General features: G+C 49.4%; 1 protein-coding gene across 6 annotated transcripts in view; it reads right to left on the bottom strand.

Annotated features, from left to right (window-relative positions):
• The window catches only part of RALY (RALY heterogeneous nuclear ribonucleoprotein), a 140,339-nt gene that overhangs the window by 73,391 nt on the left and 43,992 nt on the right, over positions 1-22,956 (bottom strand). For 3 of the 6 annotated variants that reach the window (XM_072879160.1, XM_072879161.1, XM_072879159.1), the window contains one exon: positions 16,998-17,088. The exons of 1 other annotated variant lie outside the window; for it this stretch is intronic. The gene's annotated coding sequence lies outside the window, so the exon portion shown is untranslated. Of the gene's footprint in view, positions 1-4,324; positions 4,400-16,997; positions 17,089-22,956 lie in introns of all 6 variants that reach the window. 2 more of the 6 variants (XM_072879162.1, XM_072879163.1) reach the window with 1 other exon arrangement.

The following is a 22,956-nucleotide window of genomic DNA, read 5'->3' as shown; positions in this document are numbered from 1 at the left end:
AAGTGATGGATCTGGTACAGGGTGAGGGAACGATGAATCGTGGAGGGATGAGCAGGATTTACCCTGAACTAAGCTGTGTTTGCCGATGGGAACAAGGTGGGGAAAAACCAGCCTGTTTGTTCACTATCGAGAATTTTAGTGAGAAAGAAAGGAATTTTCCAAAAATGTTATCGTCCACAATAACCACAACAGTTTCACTTTATAAATTATACATTTTGTTTCCTGCCTACTGTTCTGGGTTATTTTTAGAACTGAAAAATAGAAGTGGCCCAACAGAAAGCAGATTATTGGTACTAAAAAAACGGTAGTCTAGCTACCAGCCCAAATCTCACTTCAGACGTCCATGCATCCCTTCCACTGTCTCCCCTGGAAGAGGGTCTGGATACAGGACCCCCGCGCCAGGCAGGGTCCCCAAACTCTGGGGAGGCTCAGGACCCCAGACTGACTACGGCCACATTTGCCCATGGCCTTGTCTCGCACCAGGAAAGGGAGAATATGAGTACGGAAGAAGAACATGGGAGAGGGTAGAGGAAAAAGAAGGGAGCATCTTCATCGGATGGGGCCGGCAGGTACTGAGTGTCCCCTAGTTCTGCAGACGCAACCCAACGGGGACAGCTGTGAACGGCCACCTTGGCCCTGGCCCCTCCTCGTGCCTCGGCGGCCGTCTTGCAGCCTGACATTTTCGGAAATGGGACGTTATTCTTTTTTTTTCACACTAATATCCAAATTCATAGGAGGCATTATTGATGTGACAGATTCTTTGCAAATTCAAACACGAAGCCAGAAAAGCAGCGTGCGTACACATGCCCAGACATAAAGGCAATGCGCTCTGCTTTCCAAAGCTCTCCGTTGGAGGGATATTTCTGATATCAGGAGGGATATTTCTGATATCAGAGTGCTAATACAGTGCAGCTTTAGATGGATTGGCAGCACAGCACCTGTGGTATTAAGAATTCCATCAGCTGTCTTGTCACACAAAGAGCAGCGTCTCTGTAAAAACCTAAAAACTTGCAATTTTGCAAGTTTGATATTAATACCAAGGCTTAAGAAGAAAATACAAGTCAGCTGAATACAGGCAGATGTTCTTCCAGTTTGGCGATGCTGCTGCCTGAGAATGAGCTTCACTGCGCCAGTAAGGCAGCTCCGGCACTGTGGTAGTGGGCACAGAGGCTACAAAAGATGAAGGCAAAGAAGCCCGAAACATGCCCTAGGGACCGACGCGCTACTGTAGACACTGTAGAAATACTTCTGTAAGTGAAATGAGGTGAGGCAGACCACAGGGACTGAGGAACAGAGAACGGTAGGCATGCGTGAGGTCTCACCGACCAGATCAGAAGCCGGGTTGGGGTGCAGTAGGAAGCATCCTATTTTTGTAGCACGAGGCGATGTCAGGTCACGATCACGGACCTCATGCTCTTCTTCAGCCCCGCTGCCATCCTTGGGGCTGCTGCAGCATCAGTCCCAGCAGAGGCTTTCAGGCTGCAGGGACTTTGGGTTTAGCCATCAGGGCACTCCCTGCCCCCCTGCAGCTCTGTGGTGGGGGCTCAGGGGAAGGGCCAGAGGCAGGAGCTGCATCTCGACTCCCTGTCTGGCCTTCACAAAAGGTTTCCAGCGCAGACACCACAACACCGGCCGCTCCATCTCGCATCTGAGGTGCCGTGCCTGCTCTGCTGCGCTCCAAGCAGTGCTGTCTCAAAGCGATGCTTTACCAGTTTGCACGCAGAGCTGACGCCAGCCAGGTCCCTGCCTGCTACAGTGTGACATCTCGCTCTGGATGCCACCATTAGGAGTTTAAAAGGCAGGACTGAAAGGACAGACAAAGGGCAAACAGGACAGCAGCGGCAGCTGGCAGAGCCCCTCCTGTGGCTTTGTTTTCTCTTGCAATTGAATTAGATGCTGATAAGAGATGGTGAAGGATTTTTGTGCCACATGCGGCTCTGCGATGGAGCTTCTGATCTATGGATTACAGCCTACCGAGGAGACAGCTCTGTGGAAAAATGCTTATGAGGAAGAAATGCCACCACCCTAAAGAAAAGCTCAGGGAACCATTTTCTGGGGTCATTTCTCCTAGCAAAACAGTCTTATAAAGTCACAGAAAGACTCTTAACTGAGCGCCAGGGACTTGGCAGCTGGCTGCGAGCGGGACAACTCCGACACGCTCATCCTGCAAGGCTCCTGTCCTGGCCCCGCTCACAGCACCTTCACCAGCACTTGCTTTGAGGCAAACAGGGCTGAGCTTGCTTTCGATTACTTCTCCAAAGAAATAAAAACAATGCTGCGTGGTTTTACTTCTGAGGTCCACTACATCTAGGCAGATGGCCCCAGTATTTGGGCTTGTGCCACGAATTAATCCAGGACCTTTTGGACAGCCAGGCATGCCTCTGACCTTCAGCTTTTGAACTAATGCTCATCTGAATAAAAACCCATGTGCCAGATACCGAGACTGAGAGAAGACCAGCCCCCCTCTCCGATTAAAACATTCACCGTTGACTTATCCATAGCCACGAGCAACTCGTATGAGTCTGCGACTGCAGTGCAGAGCGAGCAGCACTCCTGAAGAGTCTGGCAGGTCACTGCAAAGTAGCCAGCAACACTGTCTGAGCCTGATTTGGAAAATCCCAGTGGAACAGCTGTGGGTTAAATGTTAAAACAGATTCTTTTGACACAAAATTAGGCACTTTTCATAGCCCATTGGTTGGGAAATCCTTCTAAAGCAAACGGGAACTGCCACACTAGCGTTTGCCAGCCCTGCGTGCTGCCCCAGTGGCCCCGGGAAGGTCTCCAGCCGGGCGGTGAGCCACGGAACCACCTTCCCGTGCCCACGAGCCGTACCCACAGGAGCAGGATGCCTGCAGGAATTCCCTCATCACAGAGTCCTAAAGCCAGAAATCAGAGGAGAACCCAAATTTTACATTGCTCATCAAACTTTCCAGCGGCTCCAATTAACGCTGCTACATTAGGTATAACCCTTAAATCCTCTCTGTATCATTGCATACAGTATACAGGAGGCGTTACGCAGGCTTTCACCTTCAGCTCACAGCACCGAGGCCCTACAACAAGCTTTTTCCCCAAATCTCCCCGCAGGTGGGTGCCAGCGGACTTTCCACAGCCAGTGAAGGCAACTGCAGCTTCCTCCAGCCCCGGGCCAGCCAGGGCCAGCAAGCAGTGGAGGCTTTCACCCCCCGCTCCCTGCATCGCTTTCGCCAGCCCATCGAGCCTTGAACCTCCAGGCCCACGAATGCCAACCTTTATACTCTGCTTGTGGGCATGAGAAAGAAAAAGCTGACTGAAAGGCTTGGCTGTTCCTTATTATAAACTCTCCACGCCCTTACACGCTTTGTCCTCAAACTACAAAATAATATCACATGCTTTTACAATACTGTAGGTTTCATGTGCCACAAAGCAGCATCTGTGTGTGTTCCTGATTTCTGCACGGCTTTGACTTGCAGCATCCCTTAATCGTCCGTTTTTGTTTACAACGTACAAAGGAAAAGCTTCAGTGCAGCTTTCCACCCCCTGCAAATACAGATATTGTTGTTTATTTATAGCTCCTTATTTGCAGAGAGCCTATGGAGATGAGAAGAGATGTCATTCACAGGGGAAGGCAGATGTATTGAATCAATCACCAAGCGGAGGGGCCTGGGGTATTTCACAAAAGAACCACAATTCACAACAGAAGATAAATTATCCAAACCTTTATGCATTCTTGTCTGTCAGTTACTGTCTCAATACAACCTTGGCAAAAAATAAAGCAAAAGCCCCTTTTTCTAGCTCTAACAGGAAAGTACAGATCTTTGTTCTCTAGTTTTTAAGCCTGACCAAGTTGCAATGACAAAGGGAGCTGTCTCTGTTTATATTCCTGTAGCGATTTAGAATCATAGAATATCTCAAGTTGGAAGGGAGCCGTAAGGATCATCAAGTCCAACTCCCTGCTCCTCGCAGGACTACCTAAAATTAAACCGTATTTAAGCACATCTAGGTTTCAATCTCAAGTCTCATCTAATGGATCTGGCTGTATCACTGACTGACCACCCAAATGGTCTTAATCATCTTTAAAAGTTTCCTTTTATGGGTTGGGAAAAAAAATCTCCCAGCCCAAACTGCTGTAAACTGGGTAGGGTGGGGGCCCCTTCCTACATTAAAAAAGGATATTTCTGTGTCTGTAGATATAAAGCAACAGAGGTAGCAGGAAGCTGGTCTACTTTTCCCTTGTAATGATAAAAATTGTTGAAGATGGACCAGGAGAGATTCTTAATTTGGAAAAAGGGTCAGTACTTCACAGACACCTACGGATCTCCCTGAAAGCATCAGGAAAATGACCTACCTTCAGAGTTCGTAGGATGATCCTATCTATGATATCAAACTCAAATGAAGAAGGGAGAATGGAAAATAGGAAGAACTAAAAAGAAAAAGAGAAAAAATAAAAGAGAATTAATAGAATAAAATCAATGGAATAAACTAGTCCAACAAAGGGCTGTAGCATTTAACTTCAGCCCACGCTGGAGGGAGGAAGGTCTGCCTTAGGCTGGAGCTGAATTCCCACTTTTCGGGGCCCATCCTACAAACGTCTGCTGAAGGCAGCAGCCAGCTCCACCCGGGGCAGACAGACTATTTCAATGATATAGCTCCCATATTTTACTTCCCAGGCAAACATAACCATGCCAATACCTCACTGCGGAATTACAAGTATTTATAACCAACCTCCCAATTAAACCAACAACGTTCAATTAGTTTCTCGGGGCGGACCTTCAGGGGTACCTACGGGACCTTCCCTCGCCAGGGTGCCGCCCTTGCCAAGCTGGGCAGACCTGTGCAATCCACACCCGCCGTGCCCTGGAGCCCAGCCGTCTCCGCCGCTGCCTATCTGAGACCTTCTAAGCTTTACACGGCCCATGCAATGCCCTTTGTATTTCCCCTTTTCCCATATGGTGATAACATCCCAGGACTGATATACTCAAGGGCTTAACAATTTGATGGCCTGGGAGACAGGCGGTGATATATCCAAACACGTCCTTTGCTAGAGACAGCCTCAAACTCATCCTTTATACACTCTGGTCCTTCATGTGATGTAACCAGCTCAGTTACACGATGTCCCATGAAAATGGACACCACGTATATGAGCACAGATCTAACCAGAGTATTTTTTAGCATGGACAGCTCAGGCAACTGAATGTAGATAATCACAATTTTGAGCCACAGCACACCCATGTCCTACGCTTGTTCTACAGTAAAGCAGGTAATAGCTCTAGATCTTGCCTTGCCGTGCGTTTGTTAAAACATATGGTTCCCACCTCTGACCCTCTCCCACTTTTGGGCTCAGCTCACAAATCACACTGTTACAGATGACAAAATAACCTGTGTATCTGCAGTAATTTATTTTCCAAACCCACTGTGGTAATGGCAGGAACCGGTCTGTAAGTAAATGGACCATTAATTTATGGATCGTAAATAAGAGCATTCAATTCTTCATAACAATAGAGCAAAGCTGAAGGTTCCTTCTTTGCCCGAGCCTGCGGACACCCAGCTCCTGTGAGCTGGGCAGTGGCGGGCAGGGGACAGCTAAAAGACAGAAGAAAAGTCATTCATTCTGTCTCCCCTTCCACAATATCCCCACCATTTAAATGTAGACCAGGAAAAAACTTCAGAACAGAAAGAGAGTTGGGCCGTGAGCAGCCAAGGTCTCTCCAGGGCAGGTACAGCTGCACTTTCCCATCTCCAGGATAGCGGCAGGAATGAAGAGCTGCTGAGAGCACAAACTTCTCCCCTTGCTCAGAGCTGAAACCCGGTGGAGTCCGACCCAACGAGTCCATCCCTGCTCCTGAGAGCGGCGGGCGGCCTGCAGGCAGCTCAGCGGGGCAGCCACGCCAGGCTACGGCCATCAAAGCCCCCAGGTTTGGAAGAGGCTCGTTGGAAAGGGACCGTTTCCTTATCACGGCAACCTGGACGGGAATTACTGAGAGTTAATTCCGAGCCACTTGGAGGTGGGGGTGGAAACTAAGCACAAGCAAGGTGGGGACCCAACAAACAGCAATCTCAGCCCCGTTGGGCCAGGAATTACAAGGCAGCAAGGTCACTAATGCGGGGAGAAATTCAGCCAAGCAATTTTGAGGGGGAGGGAAGAGTAGGAAACAACACTGGCAAGCGCAGGGTGAAATCAAACTGGAGAAATCAATAAAGGGAAAGGACAGAGGGGGGCGATGGGACTCAGGAAAAGATAAATTAAAGGCTTGCCCAGGGGTTATGATGGCTAGTGAGCAATAAATTAAATAAAAGAGGGCAACAGGGACAAGCAAGGTAGTGTGAAAAATTAATTAAAAGGAAGGGAGGCATAACCAAGGCATAAAACATGGGTGCTGGTGGAAAGATTAGAGGACCCAGGGATGAAGAGGCTTTGAAAAGTGTAAGAGGAGCCAAGGCAGAGGCTGTAAAGGCTGTGACCGCGTGTGAGGGTCAGATAAACAATGCAGATGCATTTTCAAGAGTATGAAAAGCAGGAAACCATTGAAGAAGAAAGGAAGCATCTTGCAGAAGGAGGTGGCGTTGCTAGTGCTGAGGCACTGGTATACCAGGCTTTAGTCCTTGGCTTTTGCAGCCAAATGTAGTGGGGTATTGACACCCCATCTGCCTGCAAACGGCCCCCGTCCACCCACCCCTCTGCCCCCAAAGGAGAGGGCATGGCTGCTGCGTTGCAGGATGAGGCATTGCCAGACGGGTTCTTTTAGCTGGGTGTCTTAACCGCAGGTCTGCTGAGACACAAGGAAAGGGGTGAACGGGTCTGACGTGAGCTGGCTGCCTCCAGGACCCCCTCCAGCTCTCCAAAATGAAACCACAGGCCTCCCTGCAACCATTTCTGAGAGTATCCCCCAGCTCCTGAGCAAAATTCACCACCATCTCAGCCACTGCAGTTCAGCTTAGCCCATGCCCTGGTGTGGATGCACCCTGTTGACTTCTTCAGGCTCGTGGGACAGGCAGGCTTTGAGTGGTGGGCAGAGGACCCTGGCCTCAGGGGATTTATGTGGCAAGCACAGACTTACATCCAAGTCCCTGCTGGGTCCATTTGCCATTGGGGACTTGAATGCTGGGTCTCAGACTGCACAGGGGAGCACCCTGCTTGCCTCAAGGGTTATCCTGGGGTGAGCCGCCTTCACCCTTTTATGCTGAAGCTGTCCTGTCTCTGGCCTCAAAAGTGTCTGTTTTTTTAGCCCAGGAGCTGGTGCACTTACAGAGCTGCCCAAGACCACAGGACCCTCCTCTGGTTACCACGTAAGCACGAGCAATGAGCTTTGTGAGCTGCTACTGCCCATCACTGCAAAGCTCCTCGAGTCGTTAGTGGGCTGTTAATTGCCACTGTAGCGCATGTGGTGCTTTGCTTTTGGAGGATTTCTCATGAGGAGTAGAGATGCAATTTTTAGAAGAAGAGCCGAAGAGTGTTTGGGGGCATGTGTGGAGGAAATGATTACAAGAATATTTTCAGGCCCTTCAAATCACAGGGGAAAAGAAAGAATTGGACAAGTCTGGATCAAACCTGCCTTTAAAGCAGCGTTCTTTGAAATGAACAGGCTGCCTTGGTGCTCAGAGACAGCTAAGAAGACTATAAGCAAAAGATACCTATGCCAGAGGAGGGAAGAAGAAATAATAAAGGCATTCAAAACTACGACAAGCAAATGAAAAAAAAAGAATAAAGCAGACTTTTTGGATATACCAGGAGGGGTACAAGCAAGACCAATACACTGACAGTCGGGCAAGGAACAGATTCAGAGCATCACCACGGGGGCTGAGCCACCCAACCCAGAAGACAGCACAAGGACTTTCATGGGTCTCAGCGGCCACGGATCAGGCACTCCAGTGAACGCCTGTAAGGGAAGTAGGACAAGAAGTAATGGATAATTAACAACATCAGAGACAGCTAAACAGGCTCCCTGACCTCTCTCTGCCCTAACAAACCTCACTGGCTTCTGTTTGAGCCGGACTATAGACAGTTAAGTGACAGTTCATTGTACCCTACACACAATAGGAAGCAGGTAAGGTCTCAGGGAAGTTGTAACGTAAACAGACAAGGAAAAGGGTATATTTCCTTGTATATTTTCTCCTCTTTAACATACCAGAGCAGAGACACATGGGGTATTAGGGCTCAGCCCAATGAAATACCAGTTTGAGTTCAGCGTGGCGCGGAGCGGGGCACCGCAGGGATCTGATCACAGGGAGCCTCTGCTGGATCCAGAACCGAGCACGCCGCTCCCGAGAGCCCACTCCGCATCTCCACCGACACACTGCCTGTCCTTATTTTGTGTGCGTTTCTTAAAATTCACAAACTCAGCCTGCACACACAGACCCTGGGGTCGTTTCCCACCTCTTGAGGCACTCCCTCTAGATTTGCTACTGAGATTCAGAGGGAATTTTGGTGCACAGCAAGAACAAAAGCTGCCTTATCCTTTTACACGAAGGCACAAGCAGATGACCGAGAGCCCTTGGGTTATTGCGGGGTGATGGGTCACCACACCAGGGCATCGCTTACAGCCCATCAGCTGGCAACCAACTTCACGGTGGTTTAAGTTAACCCCACCGAGCGCACAGCCGGAGCGGGCTGGCTGCCAGCGCACGCACTGCAGCTCACCTGGTAAGCGGTAGCTTGCTCGGCTGTTGTAAGACAGGTTCTTCCACCTGTGTGCGTAGACTCTGTTATCGATGTTTCTCCCAAAACTGTATTACACGAAGCTGTGTGCCCCTGAAGTCATGGGGGAAGCAGATCTGCTGGGGAGGAAAACGTTCCCTTCCCAAGTTACCTCTCCAAATATAACTGCATTTAAAACACTAATTCCTGTAATTACTAACCCTCCTAACTACAAACAGTCATTGTTCAAGGGTATGGCGTTAAGGACACCCTCAATTCATCCAGCTTCAGAGAGGCCTGAGACTGCCCTGATTGCGTACAGCACCTTCGGCGTGTAAATCCGCCATTCAAGAGGATTCACACAAAATCTCCGTATTTCCTGGTTCTAGCTGTGTTGGAAGAAACTCCAGTGTAAGGCATACATCCGCTCCGCGGCCACGCACGCTGCAGTGGGCGGTGCAGAGCCCACCGCCACCAACAACCCTTTTTTGGGCTAAGCTCTCCCTGACACGGCGGCTCCAAGCTATTTCGCTGCTGCTGGGGAACCCCAGGGACAACCCAGCTTCGGTCCCCTGCTTGACGCAACCCAGGCACGTGTTCAATCCGCAATCACAGCCTGCAGGTGAGACGGGACAGAACAGGGCAAATGAGATGAGGTGAACGCGGAGGAGGAGATGGTCCACAGGAGGTGAACGGGGCGCAGGGGCCACGACCTGGTTCCCAGGCAGCATGGCAAAACCAAGCTTTTAGGGAAGGATGCAGAGGGACAATTCAGGGTTTGACTACGAGGCTTTCCCCTAGCATGCAGGAAAGAACGGGCAAGCAAAAGACCAAGACTGCCCCAGTCCCTGTTTATCCCTCTCCTGCGACGGGGTAGAACAGCCTGTCGCAGAGCGCTCGTCCCTGCAGAGCTCCTCCACCAGAGGAAAGCTGGGGACCCAGATCCGTCCTCCAAGGTTACCCAGGACATCCCAAGGTCACCCTTACTGACCTTCTGGCCCTGGTTTTTTTAGTTGAACCTCCACTCTCAGGAAGCAAACAAAAAAGGTAGGATTTTAGAAGAAACCCTGCCCCATACAGCTCATCATGAGTGCAGGGCGCGTGGCATCCAGCATCCTCTGGATGTTAGAGCACACCGGGGAAAGGAATCCAGCCTGAACGCTCCAGGCAGCACAAGGTCCCTTACGCTAGTGCCATGTCTTTGTGTCACACCAGAGCATGCGAAAGTCAGTGCCTCACAGAAGAAACATATATGATAATGAAATGCTACTGAAGGGGGGCAGTCAAATAAGCAAATTTTTGGCTCATTTCCTATAATCCCCAATTCAAGCCAAGCTGGAAGCAAATCTCAGGCCTGGATTTCTGCTGATGAAGGAATGCGGCCATCTGTCTGTTTGTCTTCTCTGCATTTTTCTGCTAACCCTTATTTCTCTCCTTAAAAAAAAAAAATCCATGCTCACATCATATTTAATGCATCTGACAGGGTCAGAGCCATCACATCCCATTGAGCACGTGCCGATACAGCCTTGCAAAGGGAAGCTGAGAAAACATGTGCAAAGAGAGTTCTATTTTTGTATTTTCATTTTAAGGCATCTCCTTGACTTCTGCTTTCTGACTGACTTTGCAGCTCCGGTGCTCGGCCAGAAAGCTGCACCTGGTTAGGAGAGGACGCAGCAAGCGAGCAGCACTGAGCAGTCGGTTGTCTCCAGTCCCCAGTGTCTGGGCACCTCATGGAGGAATGTTTCCATGGTCGTAACACCAGTTCAAGCTGGAGCAGAAAGACTATTCCCTTTTGGAGGGTGCGAATTGAGAAATTCAGGCCCAGCTCCTCAAGGCTGACTGGACGACTTTGACGGCTGAAGGCCAGCCGCCTGGCCAGGGAACCGGGGAAAATTGTGGTGGAGAACTCGAACCCTGAAGCAGACACTTCAACCTGTTTTCATCTAGCGTTAAATCCTGTCCCCTGGCCTTTCTCTCCATAATGTGCAATACTCCTTAAGTGGGCAGCAACAGGTTCTTGACAGGAGAGGCAGAAAACACCTTGTAGGTGATGGGGAAAACAAGCCAAGATGGTAAGGACCTGGTGGTTCAGAAACAGGCATGAAGAGCCCATCCTCAGTCCTTCTGGCCACCAGCTTGTTTCTCTAAGAAGGAGTTAAGGTGTCAATAAATACAAGCCACCCCACTCCAAGCCTGTGAGCACTCCCTTGAGTTCTTCACAAATTCACTCCAGCTGGGTTCCCGCTCAATGAACACACACAGACAGCCGGGGACGTGCCTGCGACAGACCACCAGCTCCTGGGCAGCTCAGATGTTTCCCCTGGAGCAATTCAGAAACTTTTAGCGTTTCATTCTGCAAGCATTGTCACCTTTGAGCACAGGCATTATCCTTAACCACAGCAGAAGAAATGACTCGTGTGATCATCTGTCAGCTGTTGCTTACACAAGCAGTTATTCGGTAAAAGATTTTACATTTTCCATTCATGCACTGCCTTAATCTGAATTAACCTTCAAGTCTTGAGAAGCTCTGACAAACAGAACATTTCAAAAAGCAAATCCAGAAATGAAAAAACCAAAAATCTCCAAATCAGATAATTTAAATTGACATGTCATTTTTATAAGATCAAGATTTGCAGCAAACTTAACTCTCAGATACAGTATTCACTATGAAGCGCTTGCTCAGCTCTTAAAAGAATCAAACATTTTGGTTGACCGCAAGAAACCAGCTCAGCTCTAGAACTTAATTGTTGACTCAGGAAGGTATTATTAACCCCTGGCTTTCTCTGAGCATAAGAGTTTTGACTGAATTTATAGGTTTAAAATTAGACATATGCTTGAGGCTTTTTGGCTTATCACGGTTTTAAATCTCAAACTAGATACCATACAATCCACTGGATCATGTATGCTAAGTTAAGTCATTTTTGATTTTCTGTTCAGCCTTACTGTCCTTAACACCAAATGACCTGCTCTTCTCATATACCAAGAAATGACTGAGCTACAGAACTTTCTGCTTGCAGACTGCACAGTCAGCTGGAAGGTCCTGAGCAGGAAGGTCTCCCAGGTAGAGCTGCTGGCAATGGCCTGCCATGCGATCCATCACGCGGCATCTGGCTGGAACCACCGCGGCTTTTCTGCTGTCTTGGGAGCAGTTGAGATGCAATTAATTTGCTTATTTAAAAGCACAGGTAACCACGGAGACAGAGCATGAGGCTGTTTATAAAGGGTTACTTAGCATCTTGTCTTCCACCAGCTCACCCCCAGCAGTGCCATGCGAGCCTGGCATGGGCAGAAATGAGGAAACAGCTTCTCAAAGAACCCCTGTGAGGCTCCAGCGTGAAGAATGGCAGCTCAGCGTGCCAGGATTTGGCTCTCGCTGGAAAACCTGATCCTTTATCGGAACTGCTTGGGTGCCCACTCAAAGCCAGATAAGCTCAGCTCCGCATAGGCAGAATGCATGTGGGGGCAAAGGGAGGGGACGGCTACATCAGGGAGAACTTTGGAGCTGGCCAACACCAGGATCTGAGCCTTCACCTTCCAGCATCTGCGCTGGGCACCGACACCTGTGACCTCCTCCTGGCCTGCATCGTCTTTTCTAAATTAGGAAACCTGTTACACCGCACTCCTGGTGCTCGCAACCGCTAAATGACTCCCAATAATCTTCAATCAAAACAACCCCTGACATGCTCTGTTTTCACAACAAACTTTAGTGCCAAGAACGTGGCTTTTCTAGCCCAAAACTCATCCTCTTCCTTGCAGAGAGCGGTCATGGACTGGGGCCCCTGCATGAGGAGAGTGCTCCTCTCACCTCGTGTTTGCTAGACGGGCTCCGCAGCCCGCTCTCACCATGCAAGCATGAACCTGCTCAAGATGAAACCTGTTGCAGATGAACCAGCTGTCTGGGAACATCCTCCAGCCAACTGCTTACAAATACTGCACGCACCATTAGATGATTTCCAGCACAGACATGTGCGCAATCCTGCCAGGGGAACTACTTAGAAAGAATTTTTAACTGGGTCTTTGCATTTATTTACTGTGGATAAGGACTGGGGAGTGTTAGCTTTGGAGGGAGTTTCTGTTTGTGTCCTCCACAGCCCAGACCACCCTTCTCCTCATCCACGGTTTGCAGTCACCATGTCAGCTCTGCCTCTTGAGACAAGAATTATGGCCTTATTTCATAGGGGACCTCACCACACTGAGCCTATAGCAAAAGAAAAACTCTTCAGAGGCACCAGGATTCCCAGGACTTTGGCAGAAAGGGTCAAGACAGATTTGTCCTCTTTGGGTGGTCTCAAGGGTCCCATTGCTGGAGCATGTTGGGAGTGTGCACACTTGCATCTGCTTATCCTCACGGTCCTCTTTCATTTTCTGGGGACAGCTTGGGGTCTGTGAGAGACAGCGTGGGTGTGCCAGACCCTGCGTCCACTTTCCAGGCAGCTTTCTAACCAGTTCTCCCTTCCTTAGTTTGCCTAGAAGGGGTCTCTTTCTTTCTGTATTTTACACAGGTCTATTTGACTCAACAGTTTGCATCGTAACCGATGGCCAAAGCGGGCTGCAGGTGACAGCACCCGTGTCCAGCGCTCCATCTGCAGAGGGGATGGTATGAATGGGCATCGTATCCCAATTTCTGCACCTCCACGTCAGTCGCTGGCAGTCACTCTCACTGCTAGGACCATGGTCTGTGCTCCGCAGGAGACAGTGGTGACAGATCTGAAGCCTCTTGTCCCTTTTATCACTAAACAAAACCACAAACTTTGTTTTATCTAGTGGGAATTGTCTGAGGGTAGCGTCGGTTATTCGGGTTTCTTCTCCTTTCCTTAGAGATTTTGAAAAACACAGAAGCCACTGGGGAAAACTGAAGTTTACTGCGCTCTTGAGAGAGAAGACTGTCTGTGGTCAGAAACACGGGGGGCTGGCAGCAGGGCTCAGGAAGCCGAGCGCACCGTACCCTGCTCTGAACCACTCAGCACTTCGTCTTCCCCTGCTCCTCCGGTGTAATCCCTGCGCTGGGAAGGGACGTTGCTGGTGAGACAATTGCATTCAATAATCTTCCCAGCACACGCTTGCAAAAGTACGAAGAGAAATAAAGAACGTGTGCACGCACACGTCAGAATCCACACTGCGGAAATCCTGCCACCTAATTGCCTACAGAGGAGTGAAAATTAAAAAGAAAAAAAAAGAGAAAGCAAGCCACAAAGGGCAAAGCCAGCCTGGGCCAGGCACGAAGTACTTGCCCACTCTTGCTGAAACATTAGAGCTGCAAAGTGAGCGCTGCAAACAGCAGAGCCAGCAGCCGAGAGGAGGCTATCCCTGCTCTCACGGCTTTGCACACTACGGCTGCTCCTAAAGCGCTGAAATTGTTTTCTGATGGTTTGTGACACCTGTAGAGCCTCTGGAAAGAATTACAACGTTATAGTGAGATACACCAGTTATCCGACTGCCCGTTCATTTCCGTGACAAAGGTATCTTAGTCACAGAGGGCGACTGGGTCCCACAGCTAGGCTTTTTTAGACTTGATCGTGAACCCCGTGAACGCACCGTTCACATCCCACGACCTCCTCCGCACCGGACGCTGCAGCCCTTCACCGGAGCCCGCACCTTCCAGCACCTGCGCTGGGCACCGATGCCTGTGACCTCCTCCTGACCTGCACCGTCTTTTCTAAATTAAGAAACCTGTTACATCGCTTCCTTCCTTGGCCCACGGGGTGCTAAGAAGGTCACTACCAGATCGTAGCTTAAAGGGCTACCGAGCGCTGTCCTAATCCTGTAAGGACAGGAACTGCCGGAGCTGATAAATGACCCGAGCAAGTGATTACAGGCTGGATTTATTTGTGATTAGACACTGTGATGGCCCTCTCCAACACTGGGTTTTTTTCTAAGACAGACAGAAAATTTCATCCAGCCAGGTTTTGTTGAGCTACCCAAGGATACCCTGTGTCCTCTCACTACGGACACTTCCAACCCTGTATGGGTGGACTCAATAATAGGTGTTTCTGCGACCGTCCCTGCATTGCTGGAATAATGGGCATTTTCATCAGCCTTCCTAGTTCTCCAGTTACTCTCAATGCTCTTCTCCAATTGCCCGAATGACAGATATTTTCACAGCTTTTTCTGCAGCCCCCAAGAAATAGGTAGTTTCACAGCTCCCTTTGGAATCAACCTTTATTCTGTGCACTCCCAATAATTGGAGGGAGAAGTGAAAAATGAAAAAGCAAATAATCAACCAGCAGCGTTCAAGAGTTCAGAAGTCCTGTGAAAGTGAAGAACTCACAGATTGAAGGGGGTGCTGCAGTTCAGGCCCTGCAGTCTGCACGCAGGATAAGAGACACTTTCCTCCACTTACAGTAAATACCCTGTACAAAAAGAAGGCTCCATAGTTGAAAGCACTGTTTAATATGCAAACAGCAAAACCAAAACTTTGAAAAACTTCTGGCAGTGTTCTTTTTTAAAAAGTCTTGAATATTACAAAAATAAGGCATTTCTTCAATGCTGATGAATCCTGTAATTTCATTTGCTGAGTTGAATCCTGGTCTATGGAATTAGGGCACAGTAGTTCTCTTATTAATGCAGAAAAGGGTTTTTAGCCAGCTTATTTGTTTAACATATCTGTATGTCAGAATTTTTAGTCCTGCTTTGTGTCAAGATATTCTCACTACTACTAAGGGAAGGTGTATTAAGCTAGAAGCAGAAAATGGTTTTAGATTAATCATAAGCAAACCCGAATTCCCTTTCTCCTTCAACTGCCTGATTTTGGTTTGAAAAAGTTCAGGCGAATCTTTACTCCTCTGTGATTTGGAGTTTCCTGAATTAGATTTCCAAATAAGGTAAGAAGTGTACAACTCTTGGACCCTTATTTACTGTACGTGGTATCTCCTGGGGTCCACACCAAGCAACAGCAGAGCTCCTACACGGATGATAAGAAGTTCTACCTGATCACATTTATTTTTTCTCCCTCCTACGTACGTTCCCAAGGAAAAACCCAACCATGATACCAATTAAAACAAATGCATTACACCAGGACTGTAAACCCTGGACCTGGTTTACACCAGGACTGTAAACCAGGACTGTAAAGAACTGGAAACTGAGGACCTGCCTTTATCCATCTGTCTGGGAACTGGAGGGGAAAGTCCACTGTTGAAAACATTACACCCTCCATCTTCATGTCATGAGTTGTACATAGTACAATTGCGAAAACGCCCTGAAATCTTCATTCACCCTCTGCTGAAGCAAACTCCAGGTTTTATTTACCTAGAGTCCTGTTACTCCATTCTTACTGAAACAAAACTCCCACAACACCAGGCAGAGCTCTCCCAGCTCAGGTCTTCATTGACTTCATTGCTCAGGAAGCACAGCAAGTTTCCAATAGCCACAGTGATTCCTGGACCAGCATTTTCCCGGTCACGCTGTCACTGGCTCTGATCCCTAAACCCTCTCCCATCCCTCCACAAAACCTCTTCTTCAAATTGGTGCTTTCAGCTCAACCTACCTGGCCGAGCTGGGCCTGGGGGATGTTAAAACTCATGTGCTGACAGTGCCATGTCTGTTGGCACTCTGGAGTTGGTTACCTTCCTAAATTGTGGCTTGAGGACACTGCTGTACCTTTTGGGGATGGGGGAACTCCTCTGTCCTGATCGAAGCGCTAAGAAACACAGCCCCGATTTGCTGGTGTTCAAGGAAGTACCAAGACCGTGCTTTTTCCCAGCCCATTTTCAAGAGGATGCTCTGCTTACCCCGTGCAGAGGCAGTACGAGGGTTTTGATCAAACTCTGGGCACCCTCCTTCACCGCGACCCCAGCTCTGCAAGGCGCCTGCCTGCCCTGAGCGCGACGTCCCCCATGTGCAGCACTTCTCCCCAGCTTCTCTTTGAAGCCTCTCGCTCTGGGGCGTGCACCAGGAAAGTCAAGAGCAGAGACCACCTCTACATTACCTAGAAGTCACGCTCGTATTCACGTTCACTCACAACAAACTGCAAATGTAATTTTTAGAAGAAATATAAGCAATGAATCAGAAACGAAAACATGCCAAAACCCACCGTGTCCAAAACAATCACAATCTGCCCATCAGGGTGTAATCAAAGCGATCTCGTTTCTATTGCCAATAGCACACGAGGGAATGGCAGATTCCCAGCACATCCATCAACCTTTGACTCCTTGAACGCTTACACCAGGCCAGGATGAGGCCACTTTCAGCAGGCTCAGAGAAAACCTTTAGGCTGAATCCAGAACGAAGCCCACTCACACAGTTCAGCATCTGAAGCAATGTGTCCTTGCTGCCCCAAATCTCACTGCCGAGTCCCGCCTCGCACAGCAGAACAGCAGCAGCTGGGAACTGCAGGGATCTCTCCCACCGTTCCTCACGGCTAAAGGCACCTCAAGACACAGCTACTTACTGGGACTGGTGTGGGCACTTGGGGTTTGTCAGTCCTTCCCGTCACCGGTCTGGCAGCAGGCGCAGCAGCCCTCTATGGTCTCAGCTTCACCCTGCAAGAATCAGGACACAGGTTTTTTTGCTAGTTGTGGTAAGCAGATAATCCAGTACTTTCTAACCCTCAGCAGAGAAGGGTATGCTGTATTGGAAAGAAAAGCCGCTGGCTGGTTGTCTGCAAGGATCAGACCCAGGACTTTCCGCGCTAAGACTCTGAGCCGCTTAGCAAGGAGCTCAAACGGGAGCAGAGTCAGTTGTGTTCACAGGCTGAATACCTGGGATAGCTGCTGGGGAGTGGTTCGGATTGGCTCGGGCACGAGAAATCCCACAAGAACTGCTACATCGCGTTAATGCTTACAGACAACAAGGTAACTGGCGGATAGAGGCGGGTAGGAATTTTTGGTCACAATGGTTGGGATTTGTTAAGGGAAAACAGAGTTTCTTCAAACTGAATTATCCCACAGTAAAGCAAAAACTTTTTCATGGTTTTAAATTTATTTTTTGTTTTGAAAATGTGTTTTGAAACTGAAGATTTTGCTTTGGGTCAGGCTGGCTTGCCTTGAAACATTTTGTTGATGGAATTGAAATGTTCTGCCTTAAGTCAGTTCCCCCGGGCCCCCCCAGGCTGCCAGGATACCTCTTGGGACTTTGAATTAAGGTGCTTTCCCTTCCCTGCTGTGGGCTGAGACCTGGTTGGACTGCAGGCAGAGCACTGATGTATCTCCTTGAGACCTGCCAGGCAGAAACGCAAGCAGGGCATCGCCATTTGGAAGTGGGACCTACAGGACTTTCTACAGCATTTTCTATGTTGGCCAACACGCAAGTGCCTGCTGAACAGGCTCCTGGGGCAGCAGTGCCGGCACAGTCAGGCTGGCACACGGCCCTCCTCGCAGGGAAGGCTGCTGAGCACGGCTGCACACCCCGTAGGAGCTGGGCTAATGCTTTAGAGGTGGTACGTAGGTCCCATCAAATCCTCACTCCTCTGCAATCAAACGCACACCGAATCTTCCCCCGGTCCCAGCACTCCGGGCAAGGAGCTGGGAGCTGCGGTTCAACGGATGGGACGTAGCGAGACCTCCTCTGTGCTTTGCACTCTCCGGCCCCAGGCTCCGGGACAAGGACTGCCCCGCCGGGCCCACAGCCTGCACAGTCCGGAGCTGATGGGAACCGGATCCAGGTCTCCATACTCCCACTCCAGTGCCTAAGCCATTAACAGGATCCAGTGATTTAAACCCGTTCCTTCACATCAGCCTTCTTAGGCTGGCGGTGATCTATAACGTAGGCAATAAGTCACTGCAAGATTCCCGCTCTGCTTTCTCCACCCTCCTCAAACCGGTGATGATTCTCACCTCCTGCCTTCCAAGCAGTATTTCCTGAGTAACCACGGTTTTTATCGAAAGACCAATACTTTTTCCACCCTTCTGTGAAATACTCAGATAGGTGGGCTGGCGGGTCCCACGGGGAGGGCAGGAGGAGCAGTCAGGGCTCGTGCCAGTCAGCCGTCACAAACGCCAGGGTGCACGGTTAGTTCATCCACCCAGCCCGCCGGGAGAGACCCTCCGTAATTAGAGGCTCAGTTCGGTTTCAGTTATGCCACAGCATTGCAAAAGGTCAAACTGCAATGAAGTTTTTAATTAACACTGAGAAAGCACTAAAGAGACAGAGAAATGAAGCACTGGGCTTCAACCAGCAAGGAGGACACACATATCTAATGAGCTGATCAGAGATGACATGCTGGCTTTCACAGCAGAAGTCTCTGCAGGCTCTGGCAGTGCACCGAAGGGATAATCACTCCTGCACAGGGGTTCAAAGCTCTTCACAAAAAGGCCACCACAGTGACAAAGGCTAAAAGCAGGGGACGCTGCCACGTGGCCATGTTTCCCATCATCCAAGAACCCAATAAAGCGTTCAAGATGATTAACTTCCCAGTGCTGTTTCCTCAGTTCCCCTCCATTTCAATGGACCCATCATTCAAGTTTATTGAGCAAGTTTATCTACAGAGATCTGGTAGCATCTCTCAGGAGTTCAACTGAGTATGTAAGGTGCTGGAATCAAGAAGTGCAGCAATGCCATGAGAACAGGCCTTCATGCAGGAGAGATGCAGAAGAGGGGAGAGAGTAAGAGAAACTTGGGGCCAAACCAGGTCTGAGCAGAGCCCTGAACATCAAAACTCTCAGAGACACTAGGGATGTGGAAAAGCAAAGGGCTCATGGCCTCCTCCGACCATAACTGCCAGAGCCCTGAAGGTCCCTACTTCACCGTTGCTTGGACAGAACGGGGCAGATGGAGAATTACAGAAGCAAATCCCAGCAAGGAAGGAGGAACAGAGGTTTTACCTGAAATCTGGTTGAAGTTCTGACTACCTTCCCCTGTCCTCCTCTCAAACTTATCCAGATGCCTCGACTGAGGCAAAAGTGCTTATCTTGCTCCTAAAGCCTTCTGTTGATACGAACAACTCAGAAGTGTGTGAGGGGAGGGGGAGTATGAGGGGCAGAGGGACATGGTGCATCAAAGAGCATTAGAAGCTCTGAGTTCTGGTCTTGGCTCCACTGTGCACTGCTGCCTCTTTGAGACCAAGGGCCAAATTACTGCATCTCTTTGTGTCCCTTAGGATGTTAAGGTAGACCCAGATGAGGTCTACAAAGTTGACTGATAACCTGAAGTGGAAGTTGTACAGGAGGTGGCATAGAAAAACCTCATCACTAGCAAGATCAAGGGAGCTAAGAAAAGGAAGTCCACCTCTGCTGCTCCATAATCCCTCTTTTCCCAAATGTACAGCTACATGAAAGACCAAATTGTCCTGCTTTTATACCGAGCTCCTCTTCACTGCATGAGTCCTAACAAATTCAGGCAGCAGGAGCAGCAGACTCCAGCCCTTGCAAGGCTGGAGTCAACCAGTCGAGTGCACCATCTTGTGATTTTTCTAGAATCACTTCAGCCCATGATGCAAAAGTGAAGGAGGAAGGAGGTAAGTACCCTGCCAAAATACAACAACATCTTTCAAACAAAGTAACTGCACTAAAGTGTGCTGTTTTATTTTCACTCTGGGCTCCCAAAGCATTTCCCTTCTCTCCCTGAATGATAACGGGCATAAAAATTAAATATAAATTCTCCAACAAAAAGCAAAATGCGCTGAAGGGTAATAAATCACAGGGGCTGGATGGCATTCAGAGGAAGTTGGGGGAAGGAATAAAGGATGAAATAGTGTAGATACTGACTAAGATATATCATAGACCCTTAAAAACCCAAGACTCGTCCTCAGGGCAGGGGACTCAGCACAATGGGCTGAATTTTGATGAAGCAGCAAAGGGAACTTGCCCAGCAAAGCGATGGGGTTGGTACGGGGTGCTTGCAGTCCCACAGGGCTCAGAGCACAGCAAACGTCACCCCAGCACCATGCTTGCACCCCCACCTCATGCAGGGATGAAGACCTCAATGAAAGCATCTTCTAATTTCCCCAAAGCCACAATTCTGTACCAGTTGCTAACCGCCGAGGTCAGAAGACCTGCAAAGAGACAGTCTGTTCTAGGGGTTTCTAACATATTTTGTACAAAACAGGAGACGTGCCCTTCTTGCTCACCCAAAAGGCCCGCAGGGATGTACCTGCGAGACTGGTGCCGCCCCTCTTTCTCCCCAGGACCACGTGCCAAATGCGAGCTGTTGCGCTGGCTCCGGCAGTGGGATCGATCGGGGACTCCAGTAAAAGTAAAGAGGGACCAGCCCAGTGCTGCAGTGGGGATACACACACTTCCAAACAGCAGCTATCATGGCCTGGATGCTCTCTCATCCGATGACCTGAGATTCTTCCATCGGCATTTCCAGTAACCTGAAACACTCCCCAGGGCATCACACAGAAGCACAATATTCTAGAAACACTATATATCAGCACCGATTTTCTTCTAATAAACAAGATCACCTTTAATTTTGCAGGCACCTCCTACTTCATTAAACTTAAAGATCTTGCTCTCCAGGGGTTTCCTCCTCAACTGGGGCAGGAAATGAAAAGACAGAAAATGCAATTTAACTGGGGATGAAGCTTCATCTTTACACTGCCTATCATAATTATGTGTCATTTAAAAACAAGCGTGGAGCAGGTGTGAAATGGCACCAGCTCCGGATGCGCATAAAAAAGGTTGACACCAGCAGCATGTCTCAGCAAGAATCAGATGGTGCAACTTGAAAACTCCTTTTCTCTTTGGTTTCTTTCTTCCTTTGTTCCCTCAAACTTACCAGAAACATTTCCGTTTGAAATCGGAGAGAAGAGATGGCATCTCTGCGAAGCCAAGTGGTTTGAAAGGAAGAGAAGGTAATTTCAGCATCATGTGCTGGGGCACAGCAAGAGTCCCTGCAAAATGCGGGGCAGGGCTGGTGTTGGCATAGAGGACGGGCAAGCGGTGGTACGTCAGCACAGCCACGTGCCTTTGTGCGTCACAGAGATGGCAGTGCTAAATCTGCTGCTCCTGCGTCTTCCTCTTGGGGTATGACTTTGCCTCCCCTTGCTGTCCTGGGTAAGACGTCCAACTGGGTTTGATGCTCGCAGGTGAGACTGGAGAGCACCACTATAGAAACAACCTCAAGGTGCTGAAGTTTACCCTGGGAGTTGAGTTGGGTGGGAGAGGGTTTCTGCTTTTCCTCAGGTCACCCAGCCCCTTTCTCCATGCTCCAGCACCAGGAGGAACAAAGCGATGAAACGCTTTTGTCAAGTTAATATTGAGGGTTTCAGTTGACCTTCTGCAGAGAGCAGAACCAAGGAAGAGCAAGGAGAGCTCTGCGGATGGGTTATGCTGCTCGTTACAAGGGAAAGGAGACCTGGAGTTCATCTTTTGAGCTGCTAGGGGGTCTCCATGGGATTTAGGGCAGCTCAGTTGGCTCAAGCCTTCCCAAAACAGCTTCCACCACTGAGGCTTTTCCATCTGAGGAAGCCCAAAATCAGACTCATCACCTGTGTCCCTCCATGCTGAGATATTCTCCAGCATGGGCTTTCCATGTGGGCTGGGAGCTTGGACCTGCTTGTGCCCCAGCCTCTCTTCTGCACAAGGGCAGTTTTGGCACTCGTCTGCCCTCCACGGGCCTTCCAAAATCTGCGGGTGCAGTGCTGCCCAAGCGCTAGGAGAGACCGGCAGGAAACGCGGAGAAACCAAACCACTTGACTTCAAAACAAACGCAGAGCGGCTCAGCTCGGAGCGTGAGCGTTCCCAGGCTCCTGCTTTGTCTGCTTGGTTGGTGTGTTGGTTCCTCCTGAAAAAGAGATGCCTGAAACGTGAGCATGAGCAGAGATCTCTACCCTTTACGCCTTTCTCGATGTTATCGGTAACACCCTGGATTTAAATAGTGCCTATTTTTCTAACAAGTGCCGTTTTTATAATTCCAACCACGGGAGACGAAACAGGGAGGAACTCCATTTAACTGATGCACTTTAATTAGTTGCCTGTTGTTGTCAAAGCCCTGCTCTTATATTCTGATGCAAATTCACGGCCTTCCATTTTAAGCAATACATCAGTTTGGCTTTAGTCTTCCAATGATTCTTTAACGTCATATTTTCTCCCCAGTGAATCAATATTCAGATCCTCTAATTGGAACTTATCTGCTCATCCAACCTTGGGCTAGGCTTGTTTAGCAGCTGAGCGTATCAGACGCTTCTACTGACGGAACCGGCAGAGCTGAACTTTGCTCAGCAGCTTTCAGGGAGGGCTGCTGCCCGCGGCGTGCGTCCGGAGCCGGCTCTGCTCCCTCCCTCTCCCACGCAGTCCTGCTCCCCGGGCCACGCAGCTCCCCAGCCGCGGGTGGCTGGTAGCGAGACGTGCCTTGCCCGAGGCAAGCAGACCAGAGTATTTTCTGTAATGCAGATATGCAACCCTAAAGCATGCCCCAGCGCAGGATGGGATCAGGGACAGGTCACTTTCCCTGTTCCACTTCAAGGGGCA

Source organism: Ciconia boyciana, chromosome 14 (assembly GCF_034638445.1).
Source record: "Ciconia boyciana chromosome 14, ASM3463844v1, whole genome shotgun sequence".
NCBI lineage: Eukaryota > Metazoa > Chordata > Aves > Ciconiiformes > Ciconiidae > Ciconia > Ciconia boyciana.
The sequence above is the reverse complement of the archived record's forward strand: the minus strand, read 5'-3'. Positions and strand labels throughout refer to the sequence as shown.